Source organism: Conger conger, chromosome 15, assembly GCF_963514075.1.
Source record: "Conger conger chromosome 15, fConCon1.1, whole genome shotgun sequence".
Classification (NCBI taxonomy): Eukaryota; Metazoa; Chordata; class Actinopteri; order Anguilliformes; family Congridae; genus Conger; species Conger conger.
The window spans coordinates 42029400-42043447 of record NC_083774.1 but is presented as its reverse complement, the minus strand read 5'-3'; the positions used below and the strand labels follow the sequence as shown (position 1 = coordinate 42043447).

Genomic DNA, 14048 nt, shown 5'->3' with positions numbered 1-14048 from the left:
AATGTCTGTCCTCCAGGGTCCTCGTCGCACTTCATTGTGCGTCGCTCTGGATAAGAGCGTCTGCTAAATGCCTGCAATGTAATGTAATGTAATGTGAAAAAGAAAGAACGGGAAACCGCAATGCTGTGTGAATTCTGTTGGGTGAAACATTCGCAGCATTGAAAACCATTCGCGTTTTTTCCCCTTTACATAGTTCTGAATGAAGATCAGGTATATCATTCTGAGTACAGTAAAAAATAAAATAAAAAAGGAACTTTGTACATGGGGTATATTCCAGATGTCTCATTAAAAATGCATGTCTTACGAAATTTAAAACGAAATTAGATTGAAGGCTTCACAATAGCCCACAGTCTTGTCCCGGAGGCTAGAACCTAAAGGCATATGGTGATGCAGCGTCTTTTGGTTATTACTGCTCTAGCCTTTGGAATAGCATGGGTCTTCGCGACTCCAAATCCGTAGACATTTTAAAAAGAAATCGTAAGACACACCCTGTTGTAGTTCTGTCTGTAGCGTGGTACACAAATAAAGTTTTGCGTAGCCACGCCTGTATTTGCACTCGGCCTACACGGGCAGATGGCTTCGTCGCCTACGGGAGATAATATTGTATTTTTCCAAATAGTTTCACTTGTTTCAGTTCGGTGCAATATGGACGCGTGCGCACATAAAACAGTGCTACTGCGGCCGGACGTCTCTCGGGTAAGGTTGCCTGCTGTAGGCGGTCCGCATGTCACGTTAACTTGGTGTAGAATCAACTTGTTCGCTTGCTAGCTAACGACTGGTGGCCATAGTCCTTCGCCTCCGCGTCGTACAGTAACCCCCTTGTTAACAAGATTATTCCTGATACACGTCGTAAATACAGTCGTGTAGGCTATTTATTGCATTTTCTGGAAGGCTTGGCTGCTGTGCGAGGATTATCCAGCTACTGAGCAAACTGTTTCCACGTGCTAGGCCGGCTATAGCTAGCTCGTTTGCTACCTTGGCGAGGCGATGTAATTTAGTGCTCCGGTGCCTCGCTTATTGTATGTGTCTGGCCATTTTGCATGCTTAGAGATTGGGGAAGTAGATGAGAAGCACCGTACGTGGCACAGGTAAAGACAATTGTCACAACATTTTCAGAGGCCTTGTTGGAAAACGTGGCATTTCCCCCACGTAGGCCCAGCGGACGCCAAAAGTCGCCGTGTTAAGTTAGCCTACACCACAGAAGTAAATAATCGTGTGCCATAGTGGCTAGCTAACGAAAACGACAACGCAGAAGAACCACTCAGCTTGCTTTGGTTGGATATACACACACGGCGTCTGCTGAGTGGTCAAAGAGGGAATGCTGCTTTCCACGTTTGTTTTGAGCAAACACTCGTGTTTCGAAGAACTCGTTTCCTCCGCGTTTTCGTCCTTTTTAGTGAATTTCGAGTGCTTACTCTAAATTAACTTTTGATGAATTGCCTTGAAAAACTCAGCCTCCAGTTTCTGTTATAGTGTAAAGTACCTTTCGGGCGTACTGTATATGGTATTAGAAACCATGCAGTGTTTTTTTGTTTTTTTCTCAAGTGTCTCTATTAATTGTATGTAAACGATGTTCTTCCCATAGACTGTATCAAAGTAAGGCTCTTCCGTGCATGCACCGTCTTTTTGACGGTTTTCCCTTTTCTAGCTGGAGAGCCCTTGTGAAAGGAATGAGCCGACTGACCTCTGGTGGCAATTACTAGCAATGTACGGGGAGATCCGGAAGTACCGTATTTGAATTTGAAGATGGCGGGCTCCTTGTTTACTTTTCTTCAGATTTTACCTTTTGCTGTCAGATGGCCTGACCTTACCTATACCTAGTAATACTATTGTTTTGTTGTTGTGTTTTTTCTTTTTCTTTCAGTGTGCGATGAATCTTTCAAGCATGTTCAGCTGATGGTGACTGAGATGAGGACAGCATGCAGCGGACAGGCTGGAGGTGGTGACAGTGCAGTTCTTTGTGAGGGTGCAGCCAATAGCAGGATCGAGGCAGTCGGCTGCATAAGTCGGCAGCGCACATCCGTGGACTCCATTTGCCTGCCTCGGAGGGACATTGATGTCTAAATGTGTTCAGCTCAACATGAGAGGTTGTGTTTGATAAACCTCCTGATGCAGATTTGTCTTGTTTGTAAGTGCTGCCAGTTTAGGCTGTCCTTACGAGGCACACACGCGTGCTATGCATGCTTTCGCACTCAGTCCATGACTGCGAACCATGGCCAGAACCCGCCCCTTAGGTAGCGCAGGCTCAGGTAGGTCTCTTGTGCTCGCTCCGGCAGCACATATACTAAAATTGGAACGATACAGAGAAGATTAGCATGGCCCCTGCGCAAGGATGACACGCAAATTCGTGAAGCGTTCCATATTTTTAACCTTACCTGCGCACCAGTTGATATTTTCATGCCTAACCTGAGCTCTGGGTAACATTTTTTGTGAAGCGGTGCATATTTTGTGCCTTGCCTGAGGTCCAGGTAACATTTATTGGTGATTCTGTGCCTTACCTGAGCTCCAGGGTAACATGTTTTGTGATTTTTGTAAAACAGAAAGTTCTATTTTCATTTATACAAGCTGCTGTCCGGGTGTACCTAATAAAGTGGTCACCGAGTGTCCACTAACTCTGCTCGAGGGCAGAGGCTATTGTGACATCACAGGCTATTGTGACGTCACAGGAAATGGGTGGGCCAAATATTTGCATTTTCAGGCTGGTGGACAGGTGTACCTAATAAAGTGGTCACTGAGTGTGTATGAACCGCTAGAGGGCAACGGCTGTTGTGATAGCACAGGCTACTGTGACGTCACGGCAAATTGGTGGTCTTAAGTACGAGTGTAGAGATAAACCTAATAAAGTGAAACTCTGTCCTATTTTAAAAATAGAATCTCCATCTCTGCCGACCTTTTTTTATTTATTTTTTGAAATAAAATATCCATCTCGGTCCTATTTTAAAGAGTAGAACAGGTTCTCTGTATTGTTCCCATTTCAAGGAGTACAACAGGCCACTGAGGTGACTCGTCTTTGAAAAAGGCTTCATACGCCAGCGGACAAGTGCCTGGACATGGGCGGATGCTCTGCGTGAGGTGTGGTATGCTTGTGTGGCCCACTGGTGGGCCAGTAGCTGGCCATCTTCCCTCTGATCAAATAAACCCCAATTTCAAAGAGCAAGGGCTCATTTTTGGATGGTTGTTTGCTTTAGACTTGCAACTTGGCACTTTTTTCCCCCTCCGTTGATTGATGCAAATGTTTCTTTGTGCACTGCACACCACCTTGAGTGTATATTGGAAATAAAACTTTAAATGAGACGAATCGCTGTTGTCTGTTACTCTGACGACACTGAGTATCACGAGGGTATCTCCTAATATTTTGTGACTGTTCATATATCCAGGTCTAGCAAACTCGAATTCAGTTCTTGAGAATGTCTTGCTACTCATTGTCCAATTTCATTTCTTTTCCAGGCAGAAATTTTATTTGATAGTACAAAATGCAGAAAGGGAGCACCGTTGTGATTTTTAAAAATGATATTATTATTAATAATAATAATAATAATGACAATACAAATATGGCACAACTCGTTCACAGCAGAACATGGAGAAATGTCATGAGTACAAGAGATGGACGTGAATGGGGACCTACTTGTTGCTGCAACTAAATTCGGCAATTGTTCCAACAGTAGATAATAAACTGCCATCAAACAAAACAAGGACTGATTTGCACGTCCTCAAACTTAAACTGGAGCTATGCTGACGCCTAGTGTTAAAAGCTGAGCGTTTTTCTGCTGTTCAATATGTATGAAAATATATTTTTCACTGGCTTCTAGAGTGACTGCTATCGCGGTCACATGAGAATGATCACTGGTCTGATATTTTAATCACATAAATAAGTAGAATAAATAGAGCATGCCCATGGGAGGCATGTGTCCTGGTCTAAGATGTTCGCAGTGTCATGGTCCAAGCTGATGTCCTGCAGCGCCCGGCCCGTCTGCGACTGAGGTTCCCTGCAATGTGAGGCTGTGCACACAGGAAAAACATGCTTATCACAAGATTTATGAACATGCTATGTGACACAGAGTATTTAAAAGTAATAATAATAATAATAATAATAATTAATTTAACTTCACAGGGGCTACCAAGATGTAGTAGTTGACAGACCTAACCACAGCTAGCTAGCTACACTATACCACTGAAATGACTCACTTTTTAAAACATTTCGACAGAAATGATTAAATTGGGGGAGTAATTAGGCTGCATTATTCGTATAGTCACACGCTGAATCGAGGTATGGAGGTAGGTAGGTAGATAGCCAAGCAGCTATCCGCCTTGCAAGCCAGAGAATATTACGTTTTGTAATTAAAACGAAATGTGCGACATGCCAGCTTTGTCTTACGATATATTTCTAATGTAAAAATACATACATGATGTGTTTATACAGCTGGAAAGTTCTTTCATTCATTCGTTCTGTGTATTAACAGCAACGATAAACGTATTGAACAGCGCGAAAGCCAACTAGCTAGCCTGCTCTGACCATCGCTAACATGAAAATACAAATGATTCTTCTCATTTTAATAAAAATTTCATTAGAAAACGCATTGAAAGCTTACCTTTCACCGATGCGGGAGCAATGGCCGACGCGCCGATTTGAGTCAAAACGGAGGAAGAGCTACAATTGGCCGGCTAAACACGTGATGAATTTGGAACAAACACGTGTTCAATTTGGAACAAATCCGGCCATCTGATTGGCTGAGCCGCTTTGTCAAAGTTGGTGAAAGTTGTAAATTGGAACAAGGCACGGCCTCTGATTGGCTCCAATATTGGAACATATTGGAACATTGGAACATTGGAACAGAGAAGATCGGTAAAGTGGCCAAATCCATTTGACTTTTAAGAGGCCAGCCTGTAGTGCAGTGGCAAGGTCGGCGGTTCGAGCCCCGGTGTAGCTGCGATAAGATCCGCACAGCTGTTGGGCCCTTGGGGGATGCCCTTAACACCCCATTGCTCCAGGGCTGTTTCCTGCTTAGTCTAATCAGGACTTGTCGGTCGCTTTGGATAAAAGCGTCTGCTAAATAACAAATGATTATTTATTTATAGCTTGCATTGTAGCAACTAGACCTAACATCCTCAGAATGACCTACACCGTGGCACGGTGTCATTTTGTTGGGAATGTTAAATGAACCAAAATAAAGAAGAAGAAAAAAAAAAAGTGAAACAGCAAAGTTGGGTGAATTTTGCAACTTTGAGTTGCATCAGGCAAGTATATTTCTCGAGTTATCAAAATACATTAGTTGTATTGTAGACTGGTTTCCGGTTTAATTTTGTCTTTCAACCTATAGGTACAACACACATCAGGACATGTAGGTCTCTTTGGATAAAAGCGTCTGCTAAATAACAAATGATTATTTATTTATTTATTTATTTATTTATTTATTTATTTATTTATTTATTTATTTATTTATTTATTTATTTATTTATTTATTTATTTATTTATTTATTTATTTATTTATTTATAGCATTGTGGCAACTCAACCTAACATCCTCAGGATGGCCTACACAGTGGCACGGTGTTATTTTGTTGGGAATGTAAGGTATATTTCTCGAGTTATGAAAATACATTAGTTGTATTGTAGACTGGTTTTATTTTGTCTTTGAACCTGTAGGTACACCGCACATCCCGATAGAAACACACATCAGGACTTGTCGGTAGCTTTGGATAAAAGCGTCATCCTCAGGAAGGCCTACACAGTGGCACGGTGTTATTTTGTTGAGAATGTCTGTCCTCCAGGGTCCTCGTCGCACTTCATTGTGCGTCGCTCTGGATAAGAGCGTCTGCTAAATGCCTGCAATGTAATGTAATGTAATGTGAAAAAGAAAGAACGGGAAACCGCAATGCTGTGTGAATTCTGTTGGGTGAAACATTCGCAGCATTGAAAACCATTCGCGTTTTTTCCCCTTTACATAGTTCTGAATGAAGATCAGGTATATCATTCTGAGTACAGTAAAAAATAAAATAAAAAAGGAACTTTGTACATGGGGTATATTCCAGATGTCTCATTAAAAATGCATGTCTTACGAAATTTAAAACGAAATTAGATTGAAGGCTTCACAATAGCCCACAGTCTTGTCCCGGAGGCTAGAACCTAAAGGCATATGGTGATGCAGCGTCTTTTGGTTATTACTGCTCTAGCCTTTGGAATAGCATGGGTCTTCGCGACTCCAAATCCGTAGACATTTTAAAAAGAAATCGTAAGACACACCCTGTTGTAGTTCTGTCTGTAGCGTGGTACACAAATAAAGTTTTGCGTAGCCACGCCTGTATTTGCACTCGGCCTACACGGGCAGATGGCTTCGTCGCCTACGGGAGATAATATTGTATTTTTCCAAATAGTTTCACTTGTTTCAGTTCGGTGCAATATGGACGCGTGCGCACATAAAACAGTGCTACTGCGGCCGGACGTCTCTCGGGTAAGGTTGCCTGCTGTAGGCGGTCCGCATGTCACGTTAACTTGGTGTAGAATCAACTTGTTCGCTTGCTAGCTAACGACTGGTGGCCATAGTCCTTCGCCTCCGCGTCGTACAGTAACCCCCTTGTTAACAAGATTATTCCTGATACACGTCGTAAATACAGTCGTGTAGGCTATTTATTGCATTTTCTGGAAGGCTTGGCTGCTGTGCGAGGATTATCCAGCTACTGAGCAAACTGTTTCCACGTGCTAGGCCGGCTATAGCTAGCTCGTTTGCTACCTTGGCGAGGCGATGTAATTTAGTGCTCCGGTGCCTCGCTTATTGTATGTGTCTGGCCATTTTGCATGCTTAGAGATTGGGGAAGTAGATGAGAAGCACCGTACGTGGCACAGGTAAAGACAATTGTCACAACATTTTCAGAGGCCTTGTTGGAAAACGTGGCATTTCCCCCACGTAGGCCCAGCGGACGCCAAAAGTCGCCGTGTTAAGTTAGCCTACACCACAGAAGTAAATAATCGTGTGCCATAGTGGCTAGCTAACGAAAACGACAACGCAGAAGAACCACTCAGCTTGCTTTGGTTGGATATACACACACGGCAGTCTGCTGAGTGGTCAAAGAGGGAATGCTGCTTTCCACGTTTGTTTTGAGCAAACACTCGTGTTTCGAAGAACTCGTTTCCTCCGCGTTTTCGTCCTTTTTAGTGAATTTCGAGTGCTTACTCTAAATTAACTTTTGATGAATTGCCTTGAAAAACTCAGCCTCCAGTTTCTGTTATAGTGTAAAGTACCTTTCGGGCGTACTGTATATGGTATTAGAAACCATGCAGTGTTTTTTTGTTTTTTTCTCAAGTGTCTCTATTAATTGTATGTAAACGATGTTCTTCCCATAGACTGTATCAAAGTAAGGCTCTTCCGTGCATGCACCGTCTTTTTGACGGTTTTCCCTTTTCTAGCTGGAGAGCCCTTGTGAAAGGAATGAGCCGACTGACCTCTGGTGGCAATTACTAGCAATGTACGGGGAGATCCGGAAGTACCGTATTTGAATTTGAAGATGGCGGGCTCCTTGTTTACTTTTCTTCAGATTTTACCTTTTGCTGTCAGATGGCCTGACCTTACCTATACCTAGTAATACTATTGTTTTGTTGTTGTGTTTTTTCTTTTTCTTTCAGTGTGCGATGAATCTTTCAAGCATGTTCAGCTGATGGTGACTGAGATGAGGACAGCATGCAGCGGACAGGCTGGAGGTGGTGACAGTGCAGTTCTTTGTGAGGGTGCAGCCAATAGCAGGATCGAGGCAGTCGGCTGCATAAGTCGGCAGCGCACATCCGTGGACTCCATTTGCCTGCCTCGGAGGGACATTGATGTCTAAATGTGTTCAGCTCAACATGAGAGGTTGTGTTTGATAAACCTCCTGATGCAGATTTGTCTTGTTTGTAAGTGCTGCCAGTTTAGGCTGTCCTTACGAGGCACACACGCGTGCTATGCATGCTTTCGCACTCAGTCCATGACTGCGAACCATGGCCAGAACCCGCCCCTTAGGTAGCGCAGGCTCAGGTAGGTCTCTTGTGCTCGCTCCGGCAGCACATATACTAAAATTGGAACGATACAGAGAAGATTAGCATGGCCCCTGCGCAAGGATGACACGCAAATTCGTGAAGCGTTCCATATTTTTAACCTTACCTGCGCACCAGTTGATATTTTCATGCCTAACCTGAGCTCTGGGTAACATTTTTTGTGAAGCGGTGCATATTTTGTGCCTTGCCTGAGGTCCAGGTAACATTTATTGGTGATTCTGTGCCTTACCTGAGCTCCAGGGTAACATGTTTTGTGATTTTTGTAAAACAGAAAGTTCTATTTTCATTTATACAAGCTGCTGTCCGGGTGTACCTAATAAAGTGGTCACCGAGTGTCCACTAACTCTGCTCGAGGGCAGAGGCTATTGTGACATCACAGGCTATTGTGACGTCACAGGAAATGGGTGGGCCAAATATTTGCATTTTCAGGCTGGTGGACAGGTGTACCTAATAAAGTGGTCACTGAGTGTGTATGAACCGCTAGAGGGCAACGGCTGTTGTGATAGCACAGGCTACTGTGACGTCACGGCAAATTGGTGGTCTTAAGTACGAGTGTAGAGATAAACCTAATAAAGTGAAACTCTGTCCTATTTTAAAAATAGAATCTCCATCTCTGCCGACCTTTTTTTATTTATTTTTTGAAATAAAATATCCATCTCGGTCCTATTTTAAAGAGTAGAACAGGTTCTCTGTATTGTTCCCATTTCAAGGAGTACAACAGGCCACTGAGGTGACTCGTCTTTGAAAAAGGCTTCATACGCCAGCGGACAAGTGCCTGGACATGGGCGGATGCTCTGCGTGAGGTGTGGTATGCTTGTGTGGCCCACTGGTGGGCCAGTAGCTGGCCATCTTCCCTCTGATCAAATAAACCCCAATTTCAAAGAGCAAGGGCTCATTTTTGGATGGTTGTTTGCTTTAGACTTGCAACTTGGCACTTTTTTCCCCCTCCGTTGATTGATGCAAATGTTTCTTTGTGCACTGCACACCACCTTGAGTGTATATTGGAAATAAAACTTTAAATGAGACGAATCGCTGTTGTCTGTTACTCTGACGACACTGAGTATCACGAGGGTATCTCCTAATATTTTGTGACTGTTCATATATCCAGGTCTAGCAAACTCGAATTCAGTTCTTGAGAATGTCTTGCTACTCATTGTCCAATTTCATTTCTTTTCCAGGCAGAAATTTTATTTGATAGTACAAAATGCAGAAAGGGAGCACCGTTGTGATTTTTAAAAATGATATTATTATTAATAATAATAATAATAATGACAATACAAATATGGCACAACTCGTTCACAGCAGAACATGGAGAAATGTCATGAGTACAAGAGATGGACGTGAATGGGGACCTACTTGTTGCTGCAACTAAATTCGGCAATTGTTCCAACAGTAGATAATAAACTGCCATCAAACAAAACAAGGACTGATTTGCACGTCCTCAAACTTAAACTGGAGCTATGCTGACGCCTAGTGTTAAAAGCTGAGCGTTTTTCTGCTGTTCAATATGTATGAAAATATATTTTTCACTGGCTTCTAGAGTGACTGCTATCGCGGTCACATGAGAATGATCACTGGTCTGATATTTTAATCACATAAATAAGTAGAATAAATAGAGCATGCCCATGGGAGGCATGTGTCCTGGTCTAAGATGTTCGCAGTGTCATGGTCCAAGCTGATGTCCTGCAGCGCCCGGCCCGTCTGCGACTGAGGTTCCCTGCAATGTGAGGCTGTGCACACAGGAAAAACATGCTTATCACAAGATTTATGAACATGCTATGTGACACAGAGTATTTAAAAGTAATAATAATAATAATAATAATAATAATAATTAATTTAACTTCACAGGGGCTACCAAGATGTAGTAGTTGACAGACCTAACCACAGCTAGCTAGCTACACTATACCACTGAAATGACTCACTTTTTAAAACATTTCGACAGAAATGATTAAATTGGGGGAGTAATTAGGCTGCATTATTCGTATAGTCACACGCTGAATCGAGGTATGGAGGTAGGTAGGTAGATAGCCAAGCAGCTATCCGCCTTGCAAGCCAGAGAATATTACGTTTTGTAATTAAAACGAAATGTGCGACATGCCAGCTTTGTCTTACGATATATTTCTAATGTAAAAATACATACATGATGTGTTTATACAGCTGGAAAGTTCTTTCATTCATTCGTTCTGTGTATTAACAGCAACGATAAACGTATTGAACAGCGCGAAAGCCAACTAGCTAGCCTGCTCTGACCATCGCTAACATGAAAATACAAATGATTCTTCTCATTTTAATAAAAATTTCATTAGAAAACGCATTGAAAGCTTACCTTTCACCGATGCGGGAGCAATGGCCGACGCGCCGATTTGAGTCAAAACGGAGGAAGAGCTACAATTGGCCGGCTAAACACGTGATGAATTTGGAACAAACACGTGTTCAATTTGGAACAAATCCGGCCATCTGATTGGCTGAGCCGCTTTGTCAAAGTTGGTGAAAGTTGTAAATTGGAACAAGGCACGGCCTCTGATTGGCTCCAATATTGGAACATATTGGAACATTGGAACATTGGAACAGAGAAGATCGGTAAAGTGGCCAAATCCATTTGACTTTTAAGAGGCCAGCCTGTAGTGCAGTGGCAAGGTCGGCGGTTCGAGCCCCGGTGTAGCTGCGATAAGATCCGCACAGCTGTTGGGCCCTTGGGGGATGCCCTTAACACCCCATTGCTCCAGGGCTGTTTCCTGCTTAGTCTAATCAGGACTTGTCGGTCGCTTTGGATAAAAGCGTCTGCTAAATAACAAATGATTATTTATTTATAGCTTGCATTGTAGCAACTAGACCTAACATCCTCAGAATGACCTACACCGTGGCACGGTGTCATTTTGTTGGGAATGTTAAATGAACCAAAATAAAGAAGAAGAAAAAAAAAAAGTGAAACAGCAAAGTTGGGTGAATTTTGCAACTTTGAGTTGCATCAGGCAAGTATATTTCTCGAGTTATCAAAATACATTAGTTGTATTGTAGACTGGTTTCCGGTTTAATTTTGTCTTTCAACCTATAGGTACAACACACATCAGGACATGTAGGTCTCTTTGGATAAAAGCGTCTGCTAAATAACAAATGATTATTTATTTATTTATTTATTTATTTATTTATTTATTTATTTATTTATTTATTTATTTATTTATAGCATTGTGGCAACTCAACCTAACATCCTCAGGATGGCCTACACAGTGGCACGGTGTTATTTTGTTGGGAATGTAAGGTATATTTCTCGAGTTATGAAAATACATTAGTTGTATTGTAGACTGGTTTTATTTTGTCTTTGAACCTGTAGGTACACCGCACATCCCGATAGAAACACACATCAGGACTTGTCGGTAGCTTTGGATAAAAGCGTCATCCTCAGGAAGGCCTACACAGTGGCACGGTGTTATTTTGTTGAGAATGTCTGTCCTCCAGGGTCCTCGTCGCACTTCATTGTGCGTCGCTCTGGATAAGAGCGTCTGCTAAATGCCTGCAATGTAATGTAATGTAATGTGAAAAAGAAAGAACGGGAAACCGCAATGCTGTGTGAATTCTGTTGGGTGAAACATTCGCAGCATTGAAAACCATTCGCGTTTTTTCCCCTTTACATAGTTCTGAATGAAGATCAGGTATATCATTCTGAGTACAGTAAAAAATAAAATAAAAAAGGAACTTTGTACATGGGGTATATTCCAGATGTCTCATTAAAAATGCATGTCTTACGAAATTTAAAACGAAATTAGATTGAAGGCTTCACAATAGCCCACAGTCTTGTCCCGGAGGCTAGAACCTAAAGGCATATGGTGATGCAGCGTCTTTTGGTTATTACTGCTCTAGCCTTTGGAATAGCATGGGTCTTCGCGACTCCAAATCCGTAGACATTTTAAAAAGAAATCGTAAGACACACCCTGTTGTAGTTCTGTCTGTAGCGTGGTACACAAATAAAGTTTTGCGTAGCCACGCCTGTATTTGCACTCGGCCTACACGGGCAGATGGCTTCGTCGCCTACGGGAGATAATATTGTATTTTTCCAAATAGTTTCACTTGTTTCAGTTCGGTGCAATATGGACGCGTGCGCACATAAAACAGTGCTACTGCGGCCGGACGTCTCTCGGGTAAGGTTGCCTGCTGTAGGCGGTCCGCATGTCACGTTAACTTGGTGTAGAATCAACTTGTTCGCTTGCTAGCTAACGACTGGTGGCCATAGTCCTTCGCCTCCGCGTCGTACAGTAACCCCCTTGTTAACAAGATTATTCCTGATACACGTCGTAAATACAGTCGTGTAGGCTATTTATTGCATTTTCTGGAAGGCTTGGCTGCTGTGCGAGGATTATCCAGCTACTGAGCAAACTGTTTCCACGTGCTAGGCCGGCTATAGCTAGCTCGTTTGCTACCTTGGCGAGGCGATGTAATTTAGTGCTCCGGTGCCTCGCTTATTGTATGTGTCTGGCCATTTTGCATGCTTAGAGATTGGGGAAGTAGATGAGAAGCACCGTACGTGGCACAGGTAAAGACAATTGTCACAACATTTTCAGAGGCCTTGTTGGAAAACGTGGCATTTCCCCCACGTAGGCCCAGCGGACGCCAAAAGTCGCCGTGTTAAGTTAGCCTACACCACAGAAGTAAATAATCGTGTGCCATAGTGGCTAGCTAACGAAAACGACAACGCAGAAGAACCACTCAGCTTGCTTTGGTTGGATATACACACACGGCAGTCTGCTGAGTGGTCAAAGAGGGAATGCTGCTTTCCACGTTTGTTTTGAGCAAACACTCGTGTTTCGAAGAACTCGTTTCCTCCGCGTTTTCGTCCTTTTTAGTGAATTTCGAGTGCTTACTCTAAATTAACTTTTGATGAATTGCCTTGAAAAACTCAGCCTCCAGTTTCTGTTATAGTGTAAAGTACCTTTCGGGCGTACTGTATATGGTATTAGAAACCATGCAGTGTTTTTTTGTTTTTTTCTCAAGTGTCTCTATTAATTGTATGTAAACGATGTTCTTCCCATAGACTGTATCAAAGTAAGGCTCTTCCGTGCATGCACCGTCTTTTTGACGGTTTTCCCTTTTCTAGCTGGAGAGCCCTTGTGAAAGGAATGAGCCGACTGACCTCTGGTGGCAATTACTAGCAATGTACGGGGAGATCCGGAAGTACCGTATTTGAATTTGAAGATGGCGGGCTCCTTGTTTACTTTTCTTCAGATTTTACCTTTTGCTGTCAGATGGCCTGACCTTACCTATACCTAGTAATACTATTGTTTTGTTGTTGTGTTTTTTCTTTTTCTTTCAGTGTGCGATGAATCTTTCAAGCATGTTCAGCTGATGGTGACTGAGATGAGGACAGCATGCAGCGGACAGGCTGGAGGTGGTGACAGTGCAGTTCTTTGTGAGGGTGCAGCCAATAGCAGGATCGAGGCAGTCGGCTGCATAAGTCGGCAGCGCACATCCGTGGACTCCATTTGCCTGCCTCGGAGGGACATTGATGTCTAAATGTGTTCAGCTCAACATGAGAGGTTGTGTTTGATAAACCTCCTGATGCAGATTTGTCTTGTTTGTAAGTGCTGCCAGTTTAGGCTGTCCTTACGAGGCACACACGCGTGCTATGCATGCTTTCGCACTCAGTCCATGACTGCGAACCATGGCCAGAACCCGCCCCTTAGGTAGCGCAGGCTCAGGTAGGTCTCTTGTGCTCGCTCCGGCAGCACATATACTAAAATTGGAACGATACAGAGAAGATTAGCATGGCCCCTGCGCAAGGATGACACGCAAATTCGTGAAGCGTTCCATATTTTTAACCTTACCTGCGCACCAGTTGATATTTTCATGCCTAACCTGAGCTCTGGGTAACATTTTTTGTGAAGCGGTGCATATTTTGTGCCTTGCCTGAGGTCCAGGTAACATTTATTGGTGATTCTGTGCCTTACCTGAGCTCCAGGGTAACATGTTTTGTGATTTTTGTAAAACAGAAAGTTCTATTTTCATTTATACAAGCTGCTGTCCGGGTGTACCTAA

At 43.0% G+C, this 14048-nt stretch overlaps 3 non-coding genes across 3 annotated transcripts; all 3 read left to right on the top strand.

Annotated features, from left to right (window-relative positions):
* The first annotated feature begins 2260 nt into the window (after window positions 1-2260).
* LOC133112687 (U6 spliceosomal RNA) lies at window positions 2261-2367 on the top strand. The gene has a single exon (XR_009705502.1). It is a non-coding gene; the product is annotated as a U6 spliceosomal RNA (small nuclear RNA).
* A 5645-nt stretch (window positions 2368-8012) lies between these two features.
* Window positions 8013-8119, top strand: LOC133112686 (U6 spliceosomal RNA). The gene has a single exon (XR_009705501.1). It is a non-coding gene; the product is annotated as a U6 spliceosomal RNA (small nuclear RNA).
* Window positions 8120-13722: 5603 nt separating this feature from the next.
* LOC133112685 (U6 spliceosomal RNA) lies at window positions 13723-13829 on the top strand. The gene has a single exon (XR_009705500.1). It is a non-coding gene; the product is annotated as a U6 spliceosomal RNA (small nuclear RNA).
* Window positions 13830-14048: the final 219 nt, after the last annotated feature.